We start from the raw sequence: 8,869 nt of genomic DNA, 5'->3' as shown, positions 1-8,869 counted from the left end.
GATTATCTACATTTTAATGATCTATGTAAAATACATTAATAGAGTATGTAAAATATAAAATACATTAATTTTTGAATTCTGATCCTCTGAGCATAAATCCAATTTGGGCTCTTGAAAATTGAGTGAATGAGAATAGAATTTTATTGCAGAAATGCGTTATATTACATGATTAAAAAAAAAAGATTACATGGTTACAAAAATCCTCCAACACTGAGACTCTGTGATTGTAAGATTCAGAAATACATTATCACCAATCCCATGTCATTTTCATTTCATCTTTCACCAATTTGTTAGGGTGGCCATTACACTGATAACTTCCCCAAGAGCTTGGCTCCTTTCCAGGCTTGGATAAGGAAGAAGACAAATTCATGACTGGACATAGAGCAAAACAAGATGAAAGAACAATTCAACTTAGAAGAAATCTTGAGAAATTTAGAAGACAAAATGGTAGAACTAACAAATAGATAACACAAATATTTTTTTTTAGGTTTTTCAAGGCAATGGTGTTAAGTGGCTTTCACAAGGCAACACGGCTAGGTAATTATTAAGTGTCTGAGGCTAGATTTGAACTCAGGTTCAAACTCCTGACTCCAAGGTCAGTGCTCTATCCACTGTTCCACCTAGCTGCCCAAGACAAATATTTTAAGCATCACTGGTCTCTCTTCAAATGGAAAGTAAGTAAGTGTCTAATTGCCTTTTTTTTTTAAAAAGGGAAATATCAAAGAAAATTTCCCAGAAATATTGAAATCAAGTGGCAAACTTTAGGTCAGGAAAATGCATTGAAAACTAGTAAAGGGAAATATCCATTCCAACTCATTCAGATATATTATTGTCAAAACCTAGAACTACAAAAATTTTTTAAGAAAAAAATATTTTTTAAAGCAGATAAGAAACACATTAGCAATCATGGGTTTCTGATTCAAATTGCATAAGACTATAGATTCAACATATGAAGAATAAAAAAGAAAAAGAGAATATGATTTAGCAAAAGTTAAGGACAAATCAGCTTGTGCCTATAATAGAGTAGGATTTTAGTGGACACCATACACATATACAGAACATTGAATTAAGGAGTTAATGAACTGTTGAATTGTGTTTATTTTCAGGTTCTGAAACCAGGAGACCATCTGTAAAAGATCCTGCAGTGTCCTGTTGACCAGTAGCTTTCATGATTTTAGAAGCAAATAAATGAAATTAAAAGCTAGCAATCAGATGTCAATAATGATTGTTTTAAAACTTCAGTGAAAGCACCCCTTCTTATCTAATTCTACAGAGTTCTCAATCTATTTATCCACTAAGTTTTTTAAGTAAAACTTTGGATTAGTGGTGAAAAGTGTGACCATATGAAGTGGTTCTAATCTGTACCTGTCTTTGTTCCAAAAAAGTCCTGTAAATTTCCTGAGATTCGTATTCCTATTGGGCACAATAAAGATAATACCCACCTTTGTCTCTTCGAGGGGAAAGAGAGTGAGGGAGAAGTACAGTATATAGGAAAAATGTTTTAAAAATTGCCAACTTTGTACAGAATAGAATATATAGCATAGAACAATGGTTTAATGTAAGAAGTGTGTTGATGAAGCAATACTTTTCACGCGGCAAGAATCTTATGGGGTTCACCTTAGATCAGGACCTGAGCTATTCCTGGGTAGACATACAGCAGTTACTCAATTTTATTTATTTCAGAACTCCCCTAACAGGTTGGTGTAATATATTTACATTATTGCATCTCACAAGATACTGATAATAGTGAAAGCCAATACAGTTCCATTAAAGCTCAGTTCCACAAATATTTATTTATCAATCTTGGAAATAGGACCTAGATATTGACTGCTTGGTGAAGTTTTCCTGGAAAATGGGATGGGAAAGGAGGAGGATGCTGACAGTAGAAAGATGGAAAAGGAGGTAGGGAAACACTGGTAAAAATAAACTTTGCTTCCAATACCTTTTAGTCAAAACCAAGTCTGTCTGGCACACACCTGAAATACACCATGAGACTACTGGGATCTGCTCCATTCTTATTATTCCACATCTAACCACAAGTTTTTCAAATCCTTTTTTAAATTTTTTTCCCATACTAATTCCCTGAGTGTTGGAGGCTGCTTGAGTGAGTTTGGGGTGAGAGGCCAGTTATGGCCAAAAAAAATAAGCTCATGGAGCTGAAAGCTTCCACGGAACTCTGATTTGATAATACAACTGTGTCATTCGTGGCCTCACCCCATTTCCAAACTTCTTGACCTGGATTACATCCTGCTCAGTTACATCCTGCCCAAAACAAAGTTTACATCATTTTTTATCCTGTACACTAATTTTGTGGTTTTCTTCTATAAGAATTGTTTGATGTTTTCAATAAACTGGACTTGCTAGATGTCCTTCTAGCATTCCCCACTTGAGTGTATGTATGTGTGTTTCTTTTTCTCTCCTGAGCTGACTGGATCCCTGGAAGACAGGGCAACTCCACACCTGAGGGATGTCCTTGTACACTGAGTCTCTTGCAACATCCTCAGGAAAAGTTACATTCCAAAGATGGCAATGGTTGCTTTCCATCCCTCGCTGCCTCCCTCCTTCCCTTCCTTCCTTCCTTCCTTCCTTCCTTCCTTCCTTCCTTCCTTCCTTTCATTCCATTCCAACTGTTGCTACTCCAGATAAAGCACCTAAGAGAGGAGTAGCAAAAATATTCAGATCATATGCTTTGCTCTTACTCTGCCTCCAAGATTTTCTCTGATCCTACAGTCTGATGACACTTTCCAAGTGTTTGGAGTGTTTTGTCCCTGGCACACACTTTTGTGTGATTGTGCATAAATTAATTAACATTCATATGCCTCAGCTTTCTTGACATTAAACTTAGGGTACTGAAAGAAAAGACCCACAGCACTGTGAGTCTATAATCTGTCTCCATTTCTAATTGTTAAAGGGATAGGAATAATGAGAAAGGGATTTGGACAGATGTGTAGGACATAATGAAAAGGGGTTTGGGTAGGAATGAGTGAGGAGAAAATGTGGTGTGGAGGGAATGTTCATGAACATGAAGTCTGAGGTATTTGGTAACTGAATCCTTTGAAAGATTTGGGTTAGGAAAGAGCAACTCTGAAAGATGAGGGAAGACAACCATGGTTTAAAGATCAAGGACCAAATGTATGTGGGAAGGGGGCAGCAAAGAAGGGGGCATAAGAAGAAATAACTTTGGGACTCGCAGGCCCTTCATCATCTCTCTCTCTCCAACAGCTCCTATTGGAAGATGAGGTCTGATTTGTGGGGTCACAGAACTAGGGAATCTCCCACTATGTCTGAAAACCTGGGGGCCTGCTAAGCTCCTGAGAAAGAAGACTGAATCTAGAATGTGCCAAAAAACCGTTGGAAAGCAATGTTTAAAGCAGTTAGAATTCTGAGTTTTGCATCAACTGCCACCCAGCAGGGAGTCTGCATCTCAAACTGATGGAAACCTTCCAAGTGCTTACTGGATGGATGGATCCCAGAGGAGAAGCTTCAGGCTCAAAGGAACAAGGGGTAAGAGACTTGATAGGTATGAGTGGAGTGGGAGGGGGTGGGGAGCTGAGGTTATTCCTTTGTGGTCTTTAGAACTCACTGGACTAAAAGTATCTTTATGACAAACACCAGTTAGAAGATATCCTTGGTGGACTGAGATACTCAGATTTGATTGATTTGGACAGTAAACAATAAGCTTCTGAGAGTTTAGGGGGGTGATAGTGTATTTTGGGGAGATTCACTCTTTTCCCTATTTCTATGATCACATCAGTCCTTGTTCTATCCCCTTCCTACCCTTTTATCCCCTTGGTTTTTCTCCCTTTCTCTTTTTTTTCTTTCTTTCCTATCTTTAGATTTTTTTCCTCTTCTATCTTCTTCTGGGAGCAAAGGGCCAGAGAAGTGAGGGGTGCCCAAAGTGAACTAGGAAATATTTTGAAAGAAGTGAGGTAAACTTCAATGACTTCTAACTCTCAAATTATATTTCCATAATCTCAGATTAAGAAAAGTTCTCTGATACAATATACTTGTAAGGATGTTAACAAATAGATAACACCAATGCAAATCAAAATTCAGGGTTGAGGTGTTTCTCTGACAACCAGGTGCATTTTGGGGGTCTGTAGTAATAGATTCAGGAATTTCAAGCTGGTGTCTCAGGAACTGTCATCAGTCTCATTTCCCCCAATTTCATCATCCATGATCTGCCTTCCTTCAAAGATCAGGTGCGTGCATCAATTCATACAGATCTCTGTTTCTTTATTGGAGTCATGGGTTGGGTTTCTCCTAAAGGGATATGATATAGCATGGCCTAGTTTTCAAAGTTCATTCCATGGCAAATAATATGGGAAAAAACAGAATGACTGACTCATACTGACTCATGTCTTACAATTCTCTCTCTCTTTCTCTCTTTCTCTCTCTCCCTCTCTCTCTCTCTCTCTCTCTCTCTCTCTCTCTCTCTCTCTCTCTCCTCTCTCTCACACACACACACACACACACACACACACACACACACACACACACTCTTGCATCTCTCTCTCTCTCTGTCTCTTTGTGCATCTCTCTCTCTTCTTCTCTGTCTTTCTTATTAATTCTTCCCTGCTGATCCTCACTCCCTATCATCCTAGGATACCATGATTCTGGGCATAGTCACCGGTAGGTTGGGTCTAGGTATAATGATCTAGGTAAAATGAAATTAATTCTGGGGCAGCTAGGTGGCATAGTGGATAAAGCACAGGCCTTGGAGTCAGGAGTACCTGGGTTCAAATCCGGTCTCAGACACTTAATAACTACCTAGCTGTGTGGCCTTGGGCAAGCCCCTTAATCCCATTTGCCTTGCAAAAACCTAAAAAAAATGAAATTAATTCTCTGGATCTATTCCCTTTAACCTGTCCATCATATAGAAATAAACGATCTGTTTATATAGTATTTGCATGAGATCTTGGAAGGAAAGATGAAAATTGAACCAAGATTTGCATAGTCCTTATTCTGTCATTAAGTAACAAATACCATTTTAACACACCTTATCCCTCCAAATCAAACATTATTATCCTAATACAATTTCCAATATACTCCAAAAATAAATGAACTAAGGGCTATACATGTTAAAGACAAAGAACCTAGAATATGCCTTTCTCTCATCTTCCTCTCCTGGGTACAAAATTCCTTACTCATTTTTGTAGAGAGAGACTTAGGGCATTGGTCTTATCAATTTCCAGGATTTAAAGAATAGTAATTAGGATTTTGGCCACATAGCTAGGGCCCCCACCCTGCCACCAGAATAATATGATTGTGTGCTCTTCACTTAGCAAGCCTTAACAATTGTAGGCAGAAATGAGTTTCTCATCTAGAGAGGAAAACATAAAACTTACTTCATTTTCTTTATTTTCATTTTTATTAGCAGCCTTTTCCTAGAGGAGGAGGAGTGCCTGGATCTGTCTGGAGGGATCATCATCACCTTGAGTCTTTAACATTAGTTTGATTCTTTGTGTAAAAGGCAGAGCAGAGAAATTAGTAAATCATCTTTCTCAGGCTCTTTTGTGTCCAGGAAGTCCTGGGTCTTCTCTTATCAGAAAATTGACTCAGCAAAGAACAAATGGGTCAGGTTCCCATGTCCTGTGTCAGGACAGCAAAGGACATAGCTGTAAAAAGTAAAAACAACATTTGGATTCAGAACCTCTGAGAAGACTTGGAACTATGAAGCAAAACTGTAGAGTAAAATAATGCTGAGTAACAATCCAGAAAGAGCATTTTCCCACATCCCAGGCCATGGTTATCCAACTTAACTCAGGAAGAAGCTAAGGGAAAGGGGAAATACTATTGGGTCTTTCACAGAGATGGCCCCTGGTGAGGAACCCAAAAGATAGAGAGCAGTAGGGCCCTCCAAGAAGGAGGAGAGAGAACAAAAGTAGTAGCCACCCCTAACTGGAAAGTTGGTTCCAAAAGAAAAGTCCATTCTCTGGCCTACCACTATGATCCTCACTTGCAGGCACTTGTGGGGCATGTATGCTGTAGGGTGAAGCTGGACTTAAGTGTTGAGTGGTCCATAAACAGATACTAGAGATGAGACATAACCAGAAAAAAAAGATGACTTAACTTCATCAAACTAAGGTCTAGCAGAGTCTTCCAACTGAGCCCTGATGTTAAGAACTAGTGTCCTTGCCTTTGAGACAGAGAATCCAGTAGGCAGAGCAGGCAGAGCTGTATCTTCAATAGAGTACTGACTGCCAAGTTCTAGCACAGAGTGCAAAAGGCATCAGAAATCACCCATGGTTGTTCACTCTCTAAGCCCATGAGCTCTGAAAATCCTAGCCACTAGCATTGTTCTCTCCCACGACAACAGTCACCTCAGTTCACCACCATCCAGAAACACCACCGCTGCCCCAACCCGACTACAGTGGAATCAATACCTCAGGGTCCAGCAACACAATCTCAGAGGGCTCAAGGCCTTCAGCAAAACAACTGCCCAAGAGGAGGGAAGAGAATGAGCACGAAGAAAGCTAGAATATAATTGAGAAAGAAGAGGCATTTTATGAGAAAGGAGGTAAATTTGGACTCCCTGGATAATACATAGTTGTGTGACCCTAGTTAAATCAATACATTTCTTGTTCCTTATCTGTAAAATGACATATTTGGAATAGATACTTTTTCTAAAATACTCTCTGACATTAAAAGTTTATCACTGTAATAACTTATAGAACTTAAGACATGATCACAAAAAAGAGTTTCTCTAAATAATATAGAGGGAGGAGTGGGAAGCAACAAGGGAATATCTTTGTTTCCTTTCATTATTTACCTAACACTTTTGCCTCTGTGCATTAGACAGGCAAAGTGGTACTTCAGTGAACTTCTGCCACCATCTCTTTAACACCGTTAACTATGCCTCATTCCCACTCATGTTGTTTTTCAGAATTTATTATCATCTTTTCTTTCCATTTGTTCTTTCTTTGCCTTTTCTTGATTATATGATCACCAAGACCCTTAGCTAGACCAAGTGTTCTTTGAAAGAACACATTTAGGGGTGGCTAGGTGGCTCAGTGGATAAAGCACCAGCCCTGGAGTCAGGAGTAACTGGGTTCAAATCCAGTCTCAGACAGTTAATAATGACCTAGCTGTGTGGCCATGGGCAAGCCACTTAAGTCCATTTACCCTGCAAAAATAAAAAAAGAAAGAACACATTTGAAGATCCCCTTGTTTCCCAAGGGGGGGTGATTTTAGCACTTTTTAAGGTGATTCAATATTTTGATGTGCAAATTTAAAAGACATGTGCTTAATTATTCTTTATTCCTTATGAATTTCATAGCAAAGATTTTAGCCTAGGAAATAAGATAGAAAAAAATTTAGGAGCCTAGTCAGACTCTAGGGAGAGTAGAAACTGTCAGTATCTGAAATAGGGCTTGTAGATAGGCCAAACTGATTTATTTGGGGCTCACAAGTAGGCAGAGAAAGACCATATCACAAATACAGGAATCCTTGGCAAGGAGGAAAATGCTGATTCTAATCACCCTTTTCCAACTGGATCACTCCTGAATTTTTGTTAAGGAGAATACCTTACGGAGGGGGACTGGACTGTTGGGGTAAAGGGAGGAATTTTACCTTTAGTCATTCTCAAACAATATTTATGATTTTCACAGGAATAGCAATGGAGTCAGCTACAGGGAACCAAATCCAAGAAAAGAAGGCAAATCTCTTTCTGTTAGAAGACATGTTCTGCAAAGCCCAGAGAGGTACAAAAAGCAGTTGGGCTTTCCCTTCAGAGAAGATGAAGAGTTGATGAACTACACAAATCAGGAATGCAGCATTTTGTAAAAGATTAGTGAGAAAAGAAAGTGAATTCTCTGGAGAAATGTGGGCTGAAGATTGTCACTTTTGTGTCTTAAAAAATTGCTAAGAAGTGAAAGGGACAGTGTAGATTTCTGGGATACATATTGTACCAAGGAAAAATATAGAGAGAGCCTACCAAACAATGGGCACTCAGAAAATATATGTTGAATGAATGATCACTGGGATTACCTAATGACCAAAAGTAGGTTTAGAGAATAAGCAAAGATCAATGTAAAGAATAAGAAAAGATCAATGTAAAGAATGTAAATGGAACTTGCAGTGTGACTACAATGTCTCTGTGGCTATGTTAACAAGAGTTCATGAGTTGGAATCTATTAATTACTGTGTTTTGAAATTTCAATCATTGCCTTCTTCTTTCACAATTCTCTTCTGGGAGATAACATGACTGGCTAAGGGTCATGATGGTCATAATCAATGGGACAGGCTGTTCTCTTTAGACACTTTGTAGGGTGGGAGAAACATTGAGCCAGGAGTTGGAAGATGTGGGTCATTGTCGCCATTCTACCACAAACTGTGAGATCTTGGTCAAGTCACTGGATCTCAGTTTCTTTATATATAAAATGGGGATGGTTCTACCCCTTCTTTCTACTTCTGGGAGTTGTTGTGAGGCTCAAATGAAAACAATGAATAGGAATATTCGTGATTGAAATAATATCAAGCCCAAGATATTGAAGAAGGATAGTTTGAAATGGCAGGCAAACAGGCTGCTCAATATGCCTCTCATAGTGAATGAACTCTTATTAGCTTCTCAGCTTCAAAGATCCAGGAACATGAATATATCACTCAGAGGGGTATAATTATGTCTCTGGGAAATTTAATCATACCAAACTAACTCCAAAGAGACCAAGTGTTTCACCAGAATGTCCCTGTATAAGCAAAAAAGAGACTTGCTTGGTAAGGCAATTGGTACCAGTCATTCAAATAGGTGCCTTCTCTCCAATTAGTAATGAAATATTGGATCAGAACAAAGATAATGGGATGTTCTGAAGAGGTATTTGTAGACTACTCATATAACTTGGCACATTTCTCTCCAAACAGAGAATTTTCT

The 8,869-nt window shown here is 38.7% G+C and overlaps 1 long non-coding RNA gene across 1 annotated transcript; it reads left to right on the top strand.

The window, feature by feature from the left end:
- Positions 1-2,642: 2,642 nt before the first annotated feature.
- On the top strand, positions 2,643-8,515 carry LOC141520095 (uncharacterized). The gene is made up of 4 exons (XR_012477544.1): positions 2,643-2,873; positions 3,223-3,504; positions 5,378-6,520; positions 7,611-8,515. It is a non-coding gene; the product is annotated as an uncharacterized LOC141520095 (long non-coding RNA).
- The last annotated feature ends 354 nt before the right edge of the window (positions 8,516-8,869 follow it).

This window comes from Macrotis lagotis, chromosome 4 (genome assembly GCF_037893015.1).
Source record: "Macrotis lagotis isolate mMagLag1 chromosome 4, bilby.v1.9.chrom.fasta, whole genome shotgun sequence".
Taxonomy (NCBI): Eukaryota; Metazoa; Chordata; class Mammalia; order Peramelemorphia; family Peramelidae; genus Macrotis; species Macrotis lagotis.
Note: the sequence above shows the minus strand (reverse complement) of the source record. Positions and strands in the feature narration are given on the sequence as shown.